The sequence below is a fragment of the Macaca thibetana genome, chromosome 10 (genome assembly GCF_024542745.1).
Source record: "Macaca thibetana thibetana isolate TM-01 chromosome 10, ASM2454274v1, whole genome shotgun sequence".
NCBI classification, from domain to species: Eukaryota; Metazoa; Chordata; class Mammalia; order Primates; family Cercopithecidae; genus Macaca; species Macaca thibetana.
In genome coordinates this window covers 90,508,724-90,524,563 of record NC_065587.1, presented here as the reverse complement: position 1 = coordinate 90,524,563, position 15,840 = coordinate 90,508,724, and the positions used below count along the sequence as shown (strand labels likewise).

The window sequence follows — 15,840 nt, the reverse complement described above, 5'->3', positions numbered from 1 at the left end:
ATTGTTAACTCTAGACATCCTACAGCTATCTAACACTAGAAATGATTCATCCTATCTAGCTGTAACTTTGTATTCTTTAACGTACCTCTTCTTAACTTTCCCTTCCCTTTACCCTTCCCAGTCTCTAGTGTCCTCTGTTCTGTGTTTTACTTCTGTAAGATCAACTTGTATTAGCTTCCACATGTAAGTGAGAATACGAAGTGTTTAACTGTTCCTGGCTTGTTTCACTTAACATAAACTTCGGTTCCATCCATGATGCCTCAAATGACAGGATTTCTTTTTTTTTTTTTTAACCACTGAATTGTATTCCATAGTATGTATATATACCACATTTTCTTTATCCATTCATTTGTTGTTGGACACCTAGGTTGATTTCAAATTTAGCTTTTGTGAATAATGCTGCAATAAACATGGGGTTTGCGGGTGTCTCTTTGATATACTGATTTCCTTTCCTTTGGATAAATGCCCAGAAGTGGGATTGCCAGATCATATGGCAGTTCTATTTGTAGTTTTTTGAGGAAACTTGGTGGGGTTTTTTTCTGTTGAGATGTTTGAATTCCTTGTACATTCTGCAAGTTTCTATTGCTGGCAGAAGCCACTACAATGAATTGGTTCTGTTTAAAATATGGTACTTTCTGTGTGTCAAGTTACTCCAGGACTATTCTGCATAGCAGAAGGAATGCTAAGCATGGAAGAACAGTAAAATTTCCTTCTTAAATGAAAGTTTTGCAATTGACCTTCACACTTTAGTCTTGATTTTTTTAAGGTAAATTTACTTACTCTCTTCTTATTCCTCAGCAAAAATATTACCAAGGAAATTCCTGCACACTTGCTACCTGTACTTATAGAGCAATTTTGTCTTTAAAACCTCAAAGAACTCTGTGATATTCACAGGCCTCTCACTACCTGCTGTGAGAGAGAAAAGTGAACACCTATATGTGAACAAATTAGACCTAGTGCTTACTTCTGAAGTAAAATCACAGAGTATGCAGAAATAAAAATGTGGTGCTTTAAAAACATGATTACTTTTTAAACATATATTTACCATGCAACCCACTCCTTAGTATCTGCCCAGTGAAATGAAAACTTATATCCACACACAAAAAAAAACTATAAGCAAATGTTTATAGCAGCTTTATTCATAATCACCAAAATTCTAAACAACCCATATGTTCTTCAAGGGATAAATGGATAAATAAACTGTGTGGTACTCTGTCCCATAGGATATTATTCTGCAACAGAAGAAAATGAACTACTGATACATAGCCACACGGTCAACAAGTATCCAATGCTGAGTGAAACAAGTAACACAACATACAGGACATTGCATTGTTCCATTTATTTTTCCACTTTGGAAAAGAGTAAAGGGACAGAAAACACATCAGTGGTTGCCAGGGATTGGAACTGGGGGAACAGATTGTCTATAATGGGAAGCAAGAAAATTTAGAGGGGGATGGAACTATTCTATATATTGATTGTGGTAACGATTATATAATTATTTATTATAACTACTTTTTAAAAAAATTATTTTTCTCCTACGGTGAAAAATACAGTTGCTTGTTCCAGGAAGCACCCATCTGCCTTGGTGCTTTTTCGTCCTCCTTAACCTTGGAGAACTTGAACAATCACAGAATTTCTAAGTTTTGTCATTTAAGTAATCGCCCACTATTCTAGAATCCATTGTAGATGTTCATTAGAACAGGAGATATGTCCAAAATATCTCTACGATATGTCCAAAAATATGTCTAGCCTTGCTCCAGACCCTCAGCAAGAGACAGCTGACCTTTCCTCAAAACTCACAATGTGACCCAGGACTTCCCTTGCCTTGGGCAGCACACATTTATGTGAGCTAATTTAGGAAACCGATCCCACTCTTGCTGTACTTGGAACCCCCCAAGTTAGTTCCATGCACATTGCTGTTAGGCTACCAACCCTTCTGGAACTTGGCCTGCTGAGCATTAGAACCTACCTTATGAGATGTTGTGCTGATCCCCTCTAAATGCCGTTTTATTACATTCTGCATTAGCCAACATGCTGAGCCTTTGATCCAGCTGTCCAGATTGCTAAAGGCAAACTTGATCAAAGTCCACCTGTGTTTTTACCCACCTTCATGATGAAAATGTTAATCCATCAAATCAACGTAAGGATGAGATGACATTTCCTGTCCACCAGATAGAAAAAGAATAGATTTTAAAAATCAGAGAGGATCCAGATAACACGTTCTCCCTTAAACTGATGGTAAAATTATAAAGACCTTTAGAAGGCGATGTAGTTGTAGCTACCAAAGGCTTAGGTTTTTGCTTCTGAAATTTTACTTCTAGAAAGTTGTCCTAGAAAACGATTCACATATATACAAAAAGTATACATACGAGGTGTATTAGTCCATTTTCACACTGCTGATAGAGACATACCCAAGACTGGGCATTTGACAAAAGAAAGAGGTTTATTAGACTTACAGTTCCACATGGCTGAGGAGGCCTCACAATCATGGCAGAAGGCCAGGAGGAACAAGTCACAGCTTACGTGGATGGCGGCAGGCAAAGAGACAGCTCGTGCAAAGAAACTTCCATTTTTAAAGGCATCAGATCTCACAAGACTCATTCGCTATCACAAGAACAGCACAGGAAAGACCCGCCCCCATAATTCTATCACCTCCCATCAGATTTCTCCCACGATACATGGTAATTGTGGGAGCTATAACTCAAGATAAGATTTGGGTGGGGACACAGCAAAACCATGTCACAAGGATATTCATTGAAGCACTATTCAAAATAGAAAGTAATAGAAAACAATTTAAGGGAGTTGTTAAGTATTTATACATTTATTATAATAATAAATACTTGGGTAGAACTTACTATGTGCCAGGCATTTGTTCTAGGGCATTTCTTGCATTGTTTTATTTGAGGTAGGTGTTATTATTATCCCCGTTTCACAGATGAGACACCTGAGGCATGGGAGGTTATTTTCCCAAGCTCACATGACCAGTCCATGGGAAAACTGGGACTCAAAGTTAGACTCCAGTGTACAGACTTTTCACAACTACAATTCTCTGCCTCTCTAATGATTGAGGTGGGAAGAGTTCTAAGATTCATGAGTCAGAACAAGAGCACCCAAAACACATAGTTGAATTGAAAAGAAAGGAGATCCCTGAACAATACATATGCTTTGATTCTACTCACACCGGGAAAAGACAGAGTTGAAAGAGAAGTGAAGAGGGATTTTGACATTTTCTCTGTTGTATACTGAGTAATGACAAACAAGTTTTAAAGTGGTTAATGCACAGAACTTATCCTCATACTCTAGGCTTAACTCACTGTTGAGGTGAAGGCCTTCATCAAAATGCCACAAGGACACGCCAGATCCTGTCTAGTTTAACATCCTTTTTTTCTTTATTAATACATTAGTAATATATTAATATAACAAATATACTGATGTATTATATATAATAGACATAATATATTATAGTATATCCATATTATATACGTATTTTATATTAATATATTAGAGCCTTTGACACTCATAAAACAAATATATTTGCAAATATCTCATCAGACTAAAATAGATTAATTATGTTAATATTCTAAGCAAACAAAAATTATTTAAATCATCCATTTTCTTCAAAAACATTCTACCCTTTGATGAGAAAACCCATGGCTTTCTAATTTCTAATTTTCTAAAACACTCTGTGAAAATGCAGTAAGAGCCAAAAGTCACTGCTTATTAATAGTTTCCTAATGTTTTCAAGATACGCCCAGCTAGCAGTGGGCAGTCACCAGGTATGAAAGCAAGGGACCTTTTAGTTTGTTCTCTGACAGATTTGTATTCACTCCACAATTTCTCCACCTTCTTGCTCTATCTTCCTCTTTGTCCTCTAGTGTTTCTTCTTTTGTTCTCAACTGAAGTTTGTAGAACCACTGGACTGGATTCGAAGACAGGATTTGAATCCTTGCTTTGTCACTGTCAAATTCTGGGCCACTAGAGAATGAGAGTGTTCACAGACACTGGGAGGGAAACATCACACAGAGGCCTGTCAGAGGGCAGAGTCAAGGGGAGGGAGAGCATTAGGACAAATACCTAATGCATACGGGCCTTAAAACCTAGATGACAGGTTGACGGATGCAGCAAACCACCATGGCACATGTATACCTATATAACAAAACTGCACATTCTGCACATATACCCCAGAACTTAAAGTATAATAATAAAAAAAGAGAGAGAATGAGGGTGTTAAAATGCATTCTTCTACTGCTAACATTCACTAAGGTACAGATATCCTGGCTGTGAGTAATTTGCATTCTGGTGGAAATAAAGACAGGCTTTCCCAAACATGAAGCTACAATTTTTAAATGGTGAGGAATTAGGTAAGATTATACCATGAATGGACGCATAAATACATGTACACTAGGGAACCATTTAGTAATTTACAAATCATGTAGATTATGCCACATGTGAATTACAAATTATGAAATGCTTTCCTGTTAATTGAAGATTTAACTTTGCTCCCAAATAGCTTATCTTCAGCCCTAGGAATAATTTCCTCCCCACAGACAGTGGCTAATGACTTATCATTTGCTACCCCACCTGCACGTTGCCAGGCATCTATTTGTGAGTTCACTAATGACTCTAAAAGCATCACTTATGCCCCACAGCAAATATGGAATGAATTAAATACCAGTGGCTGGTTTTGTAGTGTCGCTAAGAGAAATTAAAACTTTAAAAATATGATGAGGCAAACTTACTTTCATAAATGAATATAGTACTGTTATCTCTGAAGTAGTTAAAATAGCACGGAATAAATTAAAACAATACTCATAAATCCAGTAAGCTGTTTCAAGATTTGACGATGTGTTTAGTAAGCAGAAATTGCATTTGATTTAACTTATCTACCTAACAGGGTGAAGTATGAGGAGTGAGTATGAATCTTCATCCACAAACTCAAGCGTGCAAGAAAGATGCACTTTGTGCTGAAGCAGTTGAAAAAAAGTCTGCCTTCCTTTGTGAATCAGGAAAAATAAAAACACAAATCAGTATATCAGGAAGTCAGCCTTTTCCATTTGCCTTCCCAAATTCAAAGTGCTTTGTCAGCACCTCTTGCTAGGCAGGATTTTACCTACTGGATTGTAACTGTGGTCATTCCCAGGACTGTTTAGCAAAGGGGATTTTAGTAAAACAGAATTTTGCATAACATTTTGCATAAAACCCAGTGATTCATTCAACAGATACTTATAAGCACCTACTCCATGCTGCATCTGTGGGGTAATGCTAATGATGAGACAGGCCTGTTCTCTACCCTAATGGATCCAATGGGGTCCTGAGAGGGAAGACTATGGACTAGTAGACAAATAAATATTGAGCTTCTAATTATGCTAAGTGCTGAGGGGCAGGAGTTACTCTCACCGGAGCACAGTGACAGAGAAAACATGGGGTGGGAGCTCTCTTTGGAAGGAGTGTTCAGATAATGCCACCCCAACATGGAGACATGAAGAACAACAAAGAGCCAGTTTAGGGAAGAATGAAAGCAACAGCATTCCAGACCAGGGAACAGCACATGAGCTGGTAATGAGCTGGGTGTGCTTGAGTGGCCGAAACAAGACTAGTGCAGTTGAAAGGCAGTGAAAAAAAGCAAGAAAGGGAATGAGATGAGGCTGGAGGGGAAGGCAGGGGACTGGATACCTGGGGCATTAGAGACAAGGAGTTGGGATTTTACTTGAAGGAAAGCAGTTTATAACAGAGTGACTTGACCTAATTTGTGTTCTTAGAAGCTCACTCTGGTTGCCAGGTGGACAGTAGATTAGAGAGGGGCAGGAAGCCCACAGGGTGACCAGTGCTGATGCAGTAGAGTAGTCAGGAGATGATGTGAGCCCTGCATAGAGAGCTGGGATAAAGTGATGATACAGGAAATAAATCTGAGAAAAAATAGCGGAAGAATGACAGGACTTGGCCATCAGTTGGAGGTAAGAAACAAGGTGAAGAGGGGAATGAAGCAAGTTTTGTTTTCATGCTTTACAAACGTCCATGCCCTCCATCACCAACACTCAGAACAGCTCAAATGCCCATCAGTAGGAGAATGGATAAACAAACCAGGTCACGCTTATATAATATAATGCTACTCAACAATAAAAAGGGTGAAATAACGTACACTCATCAATGTGAATGATCTCAGAACAACTACACTGACAAAAAGGACACAACAGAGCACATTTTTTGTTATTCCATGTTTATGAAACTCTAAAACAGGCAAAACTAATGTGTGGTGTAGATGTCAGAAGAGTGGTTGTGTCTCAGGCATGGATGGATGAGAAGGTGCATATGGAACTTTCTAGAAATATGGGATTGCTCTGTATTTGGAGAGGAGTGTAGGCTACACAGTTGCCTGCATTTGTCAAGCTGATGGAAGTGCACACTTAATATATGTGCACTGCATTACAAATTATACCCCCATGAAAAGTTAATATTTTTAAAACAACAAACAACAAATGTTTATTTGGTTATTGCTATGCAAAAGCAGAAAATATTCAAAATAATAAAGGAAAACTCTAATTGATATAGCTATTGTCATATCTTCCACTTAGCCACTTGAGTAATTAGAAATTAAAATTATAAATGTGAAAAAAAACCTGGCCGTTTATACCCTCCATCCCACTTGTTCCACTTAGCCACTTGAGTAATTAGAAATTAAAATTATAAATGTGAAAAAAAAACCTGGCCGTTTATACCCTCCATCCCACTTGTTTCTCTAAAGTACACAAAGCTAGTTTTGTTCAGAAATAGTAAATGAGCTAGTCAGAGCTCCAGGACCTGCTTATACCTGACCAACGTGTTTTCATCTACCCCAGTGAGACACTCCAGGTATTGGAATGGATGGAGGGAAGTCTATGCCTGGGTTGAAGAAGGTGAGGGTGCAGTGAGATTCTTTCTGATACCAGGCTCTCAGCACAGCCTGCTGCTTTTTAATTCCCCAAGCCTCTGTGAAGCAGCACTCTCTATCTGCCTTTTCTTTCCTTCCCCCCATTGGTAAAAGATAGATATAGACAATTCTGAGGAGTAGGAAGAGATGGATGTCAAGGGTCCGGACTTTGAAAAAAGTAGAGCTGTTTGGGAGAGATTTCTAACAGCACAGGGCTAGGAGCCCGGCAGGCAGGAACTGTCAGGAGCTCTGTACACAGACACTTCTGGTAGGAGGAATTAGTGGCTTTTTATATTGTAACTTGGTATCTCCAGAACCTTCAGTAGAGACTCGTAAAGAGTATGGCCTGGTCTCGGCTGAGCTGTGAGGATGTAAGATGTATGTGTAAAGCCTGGATATGAGGGGCAAATGGGGGAGCAGCAGACCCAGACCCACAAGCTCACTGACCTCAAGTGGGCAAGCCACAAGCAGCAGCATCCCTTAATGTCCTGTGCACCTTGCTCGGAGAACAGATGTCCCAGACTGACCCCTGAGTGTACCCAAGCTCCTGCTCCCTCAGAGGGAGGGAGAACAGCCAGGACCAATTTATATAAACACAAAATCAGCCCTCCAGATCCGTGAAGGATGACTCAGGGAAACAACTCGACTTCCTGCTAACCTTGCACTGTGAGAGCTGCTGGGAGATCGGTCAGGATTTGTGTATAAACAATAGTACCTGTGACATGACATTCGCATGTAGATGTTACAACAAAAGAGCAAATATGATGATAGTTTTCACTTGAGCTCCTCAAGTTCTTTCAGTCTGCATTATAAACATTGCATTCGGGGTCTCAGAAGGAACCATCAACAAGCACTGGGTAAATGAGGGCATTTCTATGTCAACTCTTCCAGAAGACCCTTGCAGTCCACACTAATGGTGCTCCATTTGTACACCCTTGGCTGTCACTTTCCTGTACCAGCTGCCACTTCCTATTGCAAATACATGTGCCTTTTGGCTAGAAGGTCTTCTTTGGCCCCAGCAGCATGTGTGGCCCACATGCAGGGCTGGCTGGAAGTGCCAGGCAGCTGACATGCCCAGGAGCCAAGCTTAAACCATGAATAATGGGAGCCGGTGAAGAAATAGCCCCTGACCCCCCGCTCTTCCATGGAACCACCCTAAGGACTGTTCTGCCCACTCTCCCAGAGGTCCCCCCAGGACTGAACCCAGCTGCCCAGAGTGGTAAGCTCTTCATCACTGCCGAGGTTCCTCCCCTTCCCTGCCCCACTTCCCCACTCCCCTGCTCACGCCCCCTGGGACCCCTTCCCAAATAAATGACTGCATTCAAATCCTTGTCTTGGAGGCTGCCCCTTGGGAACCCAAGTTTAACCAACCTCAAATTGTCCAAGTTCCCAACTGTTCCAAAGACAATTTTTCTTTCATTTTTCTAAGCATGATGAGATGAGATTTACATAAATAATTCAATAAAACTATTAAATACCGAAAGATGAGTAACAGAAAAATGAAGTCAGATAGTTCAGTGAAGCCCAGAGTAGCGTCAGTTCCCAAAAATATGTTCACAAAGGCTAAAGTTGGGTGGCCCATGAACCTGGAGCTGAGCTTTGCAGGCAGACAAATGCTGTTATAGGATTCCGGGGAACCACACATTTTTTTTTTAATCTAGTAACTCAGAAGAAACCCATTTTTCTTCTGCCAGAGGCTCCTACAAGGAGTTTCTCTTGTGGTGTCTCATCAAAGGGTCTCTGTGTGAACTGTACACAGTGTCTTTATGACACACAAGCCCAATGAACACAACGCACACTCTGCATGATGCTACCCATGGACAGTCCTCAGCAAACTTAGACCAAAATGCAACTCTGTACGCATGGTTCTCCAGGAGCCAAAGCAAGAGTGTGTCTGTACATGGCTGGCTGATGATGGCCCCAATTTGGGGTAGATTTAACCTATCAGAAATGGTGGTTTTCAAACTGGGTTCCATTTGGCCACTTGGGAGGTGGCGGTGGATGGATGGTGAATCTAACAACATTCAGAACCCTTTCTCCCAGCAGCTCCACCTAAATCTGTTTGTATATTAGGTTGGATATAATGCCCCATTTGAAGAAAGGATTATGTCAATTTTTAAAACATGAAAATGACAAAAGGTAAAGAAGTCCTTCTTATCCTTCCCAGTCTAGGGTTGGATGAAAGTCAGGCAGCACATTTGAGGCTATACTCCCTGGCAGGATCCTTAAGAAACAGCCTCAGAACACAGATAACTGGCTCTGGCCATTCCCCTGGGGCATGCCAGCCCCAGGGGCCTCAAACCAGAGCGTCATCTCCAGGACTCACAAAACTCTAGACACAGCCAGGACCTGCCAGGGAGACCAGCTTCCTCCAGCAGCCTGGGCGCTGTTATTTCCAACACACAGTGATTACCCGGAACCCATCCTGAGAGTTACTTAGACACACGCTCTGGAGATGGTGCCTTCCGAAAGACTTCTACTCCCAAGGACTCTGGGGACAGACTTCGCGAGAAGCTGTGCAGCCAGCCGAACCCACACCATGCCATGGCGCTGTCCTGCTGGGGTGCAGCCCAGATAGGCCCCTCTGCAGGCACTTGCATGCCCATGCTGCTCTGAACTTCTCCCCGCATCTCGACACACCGCGTCCCCTATTCCACCTCCCTGGAGCTCTCGGGAACCGCCTTTCTAAGGCATCACTCTGCTCTCCATCCGCAGCTCCTCCCTGGTCCTAGCCCTCTCTGAGGCCTGCTGCGGGTCCCCGCGGGCCTCATCTGTCTCGGGGCGGGGAGGTGAGAGCAACTCCCTTGTCATCGACAGCATCCCGCGCTGGTCCTGACACTACCCGTGACACAGCTCCTGACCCTCCCACACCCATCTCGCCCAACAGGAGACCCTGGCAGCTGCGGACTTAGTGTGTCTCCCGCATTCGCATTGGGAAACCGAATCACCCATGCGCTGGTATTAGGAGGTGGGGACTTTGGAAGGAGGTTAGGTTCTGAGGTCAGAGCCCATGACTGGGGTTTGCGCCGGTATAAAGGAGGCCCCAGCCGGCTCCCTCGCCGGTTCCACCACATGAGGGTTCCCGCCACCGGGAACCAAGGTGCAGGTTCCACCAGACACCTAACCTGCCGGCACCTCGATCTTGGACTATCCAGCCTCCAAAACTGTGAGAAATAATGTTCTGTTGTTGCTAAGCCACCCCGTCTACGGCATTTCATCCACAGCAGCCAAAACAGAATAAGATCCTGGAGTGCCCACCCTGACGCCCTCAGCCTCTGTGGCGCTTTCCCGGATGGAGCTCCCGGAGGACAGCGCCAGCCCCAGGTTCTCCGCAGCCAGTAGATAACAGAGGCGTTGGGAGCTCCTTCTGCCTGACGGAGCCACGGCTGAGGCGCTGCACACAGGCCCGGGAGTAGCTCCTCCATCCATGTGCTCTTCACTGTCTTTCCTCCCTTCTCTCCCTTCCCTGCCCGCCCTGTTCCTGCCCTGTGCCTCCTACAGCCATCCCCCAAATAAACCGCTTGCACCCAGGGCCTTGTCTGCTTCTAGGGAACCCCCAGGAAGGCCCAGCCCCCGCCTTTTACTGGAGCTGTTACGGCTTGCAGCTTTCTCGCGCCCCCTGGTGGCGGCTTCGGACTGAACCCTCTGCTAGTTCTTTGCCCACCGCCGGCCTCCCCTTGGAACATGGCACCTCTGGGGAACCAGTAATCCCACTTCTCACCTGCAGGTCCTGGGCTGCTCACCTCCAGCGACCTCCCTCTCCCTCCCACCTTGGCAATTCTTTCCCTTGGCTACACCTTGGATCTTGCCATCCCTAGAACCACCGAAATTAAAATTCACACTTCGACTCTTACCGGAAGCCCCTTTCCTGCCCCCTTAGTCACTTGGTTGCACCCACTTCGGTTTTCCCTCTGCTCACTGAGAACTCCACTTCCTCAACTGCAGCAGGCCCTTCTTCCCCTGTGTTATGGGACCTCCCAGTCTGTCCCATCAGCCCCGTTCCTGTCCATCACATCAGCTTTCTTGCCTCACTTTTATGGCAAGTACCCAGTGAGACCCCAACTACTAATCAATCCAACTGCTGCTATGTGGACCCAAGCCCACACCTGCTGACAACATGGTAACACCTAGTGTGCTGGAACCACCATGTTTGATGATGTTTGATGGTTGATGATTTCCAGCATCAACCTCAACCAGGCCCTTAACTGAGCCCAGGGGTCCCTTTGTCATTCTCTAGTTGACCCACTTCCTTCAAATAGTTGGCCAGCTCAGAAGTGCTTCTCTCGGCTCAATCCTAAGGCATCACCACCCACTCCTCCCCACCAACAGATAACAACCCCTGCTACTAAACAGACAGTAACAACCTTCAGAGGCAGACCTGTCAGCTCCCTGTTCCAACCCAGTCTACAAGCCTGGCTCAACACTCCCCACATCCCATGCATTTCACAAATATTTATTGCACACCTATTAGAAACTTGGCACTATGCCAGTCACTGTGGCTCCTGGAGCTCCATCTCCAGGCCAGCTCCCTCTGGAGGCCACATCACCACCCGGGTGGCCACAGGCACCTCCAGCTCCACAGACTCAAAGTGAATTGTCTTCCCGAACTTGTCTTCATCTACCCCAGGGCCAAAGCCAGAAACTCGGGAGTCATCTTTGGCCTCTCTCCCCCAACTTTGCCATGTCACCCACCCTCAAGTCCGGTAGATTATACTACCCAGATGGCCTCACATCCACTCCCATCTCCATCATATCCCAACTGTGTTACACGTTCAGTCTCCCGACTTGATCCCCTCCAATCCATTTTCCTGGGGGCACTAGAAATGACTTTTCTAAAACAGAGGCATCTGGCAAGGAGATGGGCTTGAAGTGTCTCCACAATCTCTTGAGTGGGAAGAGGGGTGTGCTGAAGCAGGACCGAGGGAGAAATGATTTCTTGCCCATCTCAATTCAGGGTCAGTCGTGTCCCAAAATTCTAAGCCATAAAGCATGATTTTCCTGGAAGACTTTCAAAGCATCTCTGCACATGGCCCACCATCACCATAAAACCTTATGAATAATTAGCTACTGAGTATTGGGAAAGTATTTCTTGTGCGGCCACAGATGTGGCTATGGTGTGATAGGGGTAGAGAGAGAGAGAGAAAGAGAAACACGTATTTAGATGAAAGTAAACTTTAGTTCAAATCCTGGTTGTGCCCTTCATTTGCTAAGCCTCAGAATCCCCAGTTTAAGGAAAATGCTCCTTCATGAGGTCAGATAAGATTATACACGAGAAATGCCTTGCACAAGGCCTGGCTTAGGCTCTAAGTAATCAATAAAATACCATTCCCTCCATGCTCACTCTGTGACGCTGTTAAAACAGTGTTGATTATATTTATAACCTATTTTACTGTTCTTCCATATGTTTTCTTATGGTTTTATTCATTTACAGGATCCTTCAATAAAACCAAAGGATAAAAATGTAAACTGTTCCTATGTTAAAAGGGTGTATAGTATACATGTATATACACATGTGATCATATGAATATACGTCTATCTCCTTGATATTTTTGAGATTCCAGATGTGATGCGTATGCCTGCACACACATACACAAAACATTTAACACATTTATATCCTAGTATCACAAAAGGAATATGTCACCATAGAGCACTAGGGAGTCAAATAATTTCCTACACCTATGTACCACGTTTCAGATGTGCCATCTGCCAAACAGTGGAAGTCTGTGCTGAAAATACACATCGTTATATGTGCTTGACAAACTGAATGGCAAAAATGTCCCAGTTGGCTGAGTAAGAATGTCAGTGGTATTTATAATGTAAAAGAAAGTCTGCATTTACGTGGGGTCCTAATTTTTCTCCCATAACTCACCTGGACAGGCAGGAGGCTAGAACACTGGTCCAAAGATGGGCATGGGATATGGTGGGACTGATCCCATGATGGTTAAGTTTATGTGTCAGTTTGGCTAGGCTAGGGTACCCAGCTGTTTGGTCAAACACCAGTCTAGATGTTGCTGTGAGGGTGTGTTTGGATGAGATCAACATTTGACTCAAAGGGCCTTGAGTAAAGCAGATTCCCCATCACCTGTGGGTGGGCCTTGTCTCATCAGTTGATGGTCTTAAGAGAAAAGATGGAGGTTCCTGCAGAAAAGAAGGAAATTCTCCCTCTGGACTGCTTTTGGATTCAAGCCTGCAGGACTGCCCTGCAAACTTCAGACTTGATAGCCTCACAATTGCATACATCAATTCTTTAAAATAAATCTCTCTCTCTCTCTCTCTCTCTCTCTCTCTCTCTCTCTCTCTCTTTCTCTCTCTTCTCCCTCTCCCCCTATTGATTCTGTTTCTCAGGAGAACCCTGACTAACATAGACCATCAGGCTTCAAATTTGGAACATGAGATGCAGAAAAATGAAAGTGGGGCACCCCAACCAAGACATCAACAGGAAGGGGCTGGGAGAGAAAGAGATCATATTAAAGAAAACAATATCAGGGAAAATCAAGCCACTTTTTCCCTCCATGCAAATATTTATTTTATTGCAACAAAATAAAACAATACATGAGCAAGCAGAACAGTTATTCTCTCACTGAATCCATTCAGCAAGAATTGTCACAATAAGATTATCAGCCTTCTCCACCCTTTCTTTCAGATTCCCTCTGCTCTCTGAAGTTCCACAATCCTGGACTGGAAGAAATGGAGAGATTTGGTACTGCCCAAGGGCAGTGAGGAGGAGCTGGAGGAAGGAGGGTGGAAGAGATAGACTAAAGGAGGGACTTGGCTGGGGACAGAAAACCAGAGTCATTTTCCATAGGCTCTGAGATTCCAGCCCAGAAAGTAGTCACTGGAGGTTGAAGGCAAGGGAGTAACCAGATTCAAATGTGCATTTTAACCTACAATCAGCACATGCAGGGAGAGCCCTGAAGTAGGGGACAATGAGAAAACTGTTAATCTATTCAAGGATGATCAATACCTGACCCAGACTTGTGATGGTGGGAATGAAAAAATGAAGTGTGGATGAGAGACCTGATGAGGTAGGAGCATGAGGAAGCTGACTGGATATGAAGGGAAAGGGAAGAGAGAAGACAAAGATGACTGGGAGGTACCCAGCCTGCAGGAAGGTAGCATCACAACAGAAATGGGAGACCAAGTGGAGGAATTGGTGTGGAAGGGCTGTGAAGGAAGAACCAAAAATGCAAGAATTACTTCCAGTTGAGACATAAAAACTCTACATCTTCTAAATCTACAAGCACCCTGTGATCCAGGGAATCTGCTTCTAGGTACATACTGCAGGGAAGTGCCCGCCCCGGTCCATCGGAAGATGTGAACCAGGATGTTTACGCCGGCATTGTCTGTACCTGTAGGAAGCTGCAGGCGATTGGGAGATGGAGAACTAATGCAGTAAGGGACAGTCAGGAATACCATGAAGAAGTTAATGCAACCAACCAGGTGCATGGGGAGCAACAAGGGTAGGTCTTAAAGCTACAGTGCTGAGTGAAAAAGCATCAGGAGCATGGGGACATCCTTCTTACACATCCGTGTCAAATGAAAATGCATTTCAGAGCTAGCAGGAAGGCAGGAAAGAAGGACACGTGTCAAACCTGTAAGGATGGCTGCTGAGAAGGAAGGAGAGTAAAAAAGAAGCAGGAACAGGAGAGGGGACAGTGCACCCCAGGGACAACAGCCTCCGCGCCTGAATGGAATTCCTGCCCCCATCCACCACACGCCCTGCCTTGGCCCTGACTACATTTGCACCCGCCAAAATTCATTTTTATGGATTAGACTGCTAACTTTTTAAAGGATGTTTTTATAGGCAATTATGTTGTTTCTGCTTCCCTGCAGTATGTCTCTCGATAAACACAGTGTCCAACAGTCATTAAACCTTGTTGCATTCACTTATGGGCCTGGGATGGAGCCGAAAGTCCCCAAATAGCTGAAGAACATCCTTTTTTAAATAGACTCAGAAAACCAATTACAAAAAATATAGGCTAGGCACCGTAGCTCATGCCTATAATCCCAGCACTTTGGGAGGCCAAAGCAGGAGGATCACTTGAGCCCAGGAGTTCGAAACCAGCCTGGGCAACATAGTGAAACCCCACCTCTACAAAAAATAAAACATTAGCCATGTGTGGTGGTGGGTACCTGTAGTCCCAGCTACTCCGGGGGCTGAAGTGGGAGGAGTGCTTGAGCCTGGGAGATCAAGGCTGCAATGAACTATGATCGTGCCACTGCACTCCGGGCAAGGTGACAGGTAAGATCATGTCTCAAAAAAAAAAAAAAAAAAGCCAAAATACTGTCCAAGACTTTTGTTTGAGCCAATTGGATATAATCATGGCTGTGCTTCCATGCACATGTCCAGACTCTACCTTCAGCTCTCACCCTGGACTATTCCTGAAAGTAGCAACAACATTTTTCCTGGAGAACTGAGTCATGGTGAAGAAGATGGGGAGAAACCCAAAAGATGAGCCTCAGTGTTGTTAGGTCTGCATTTGCATGTGGATCTGTAACCTGGACATACATTTAGTACCAAGATTTTGGGCAAACCGGCCTCAAATGTTGGAGAAGAGAATCTCCAGTCTCCTCCCTCCACAGAGAACATACACACACACATGCATGCATGCACACACACAGGCATACACACACATAATGCACACCCATGCATACAAACACACATACATCTACATGCATGCACACGTGAATAAATGTAGTCATTCATGTGCATGTACACTTACACATACACACACACATTCACATACACACACGTGCACACACACACATATTTTATTTATCCATCCCAATTTCTATTCATTCTTTCAATGAATGCCCTCAGGATTTGTCCTCAGGATTGTGGGGTGATTTTCTTGAATACAAGTAATTACTCCTGCGGTTCACTCACAGAGCACTGTATTACCTGATATAGTAATCCATTCATCATCAGTAAT

At 43.9% G+C, this 15,840-nt stretch overlaps 1 long non-coding RNA gene across 1 annotated transcript in view; it reads right to left on the bottom strand.

Moving 5' to 3' along the window:
• Positions 1-15,840, bottom strand: part of LOC126964155 (uncharacterized) — a 44,453-nt gene that overhangs the window by 5,699 nt on the left and 22,914 nt on the right. Inside the window, exon 2 of the long non-coding RNA XR_007729318.1 lies at positions 2,107-2,161. This is a non-coding gene — a long non-coding RNA (uncharacterized LOC126964155). The remainder of the gene's footprint in view (positions 1-2,106; positions 2,162-15,840) is intronic.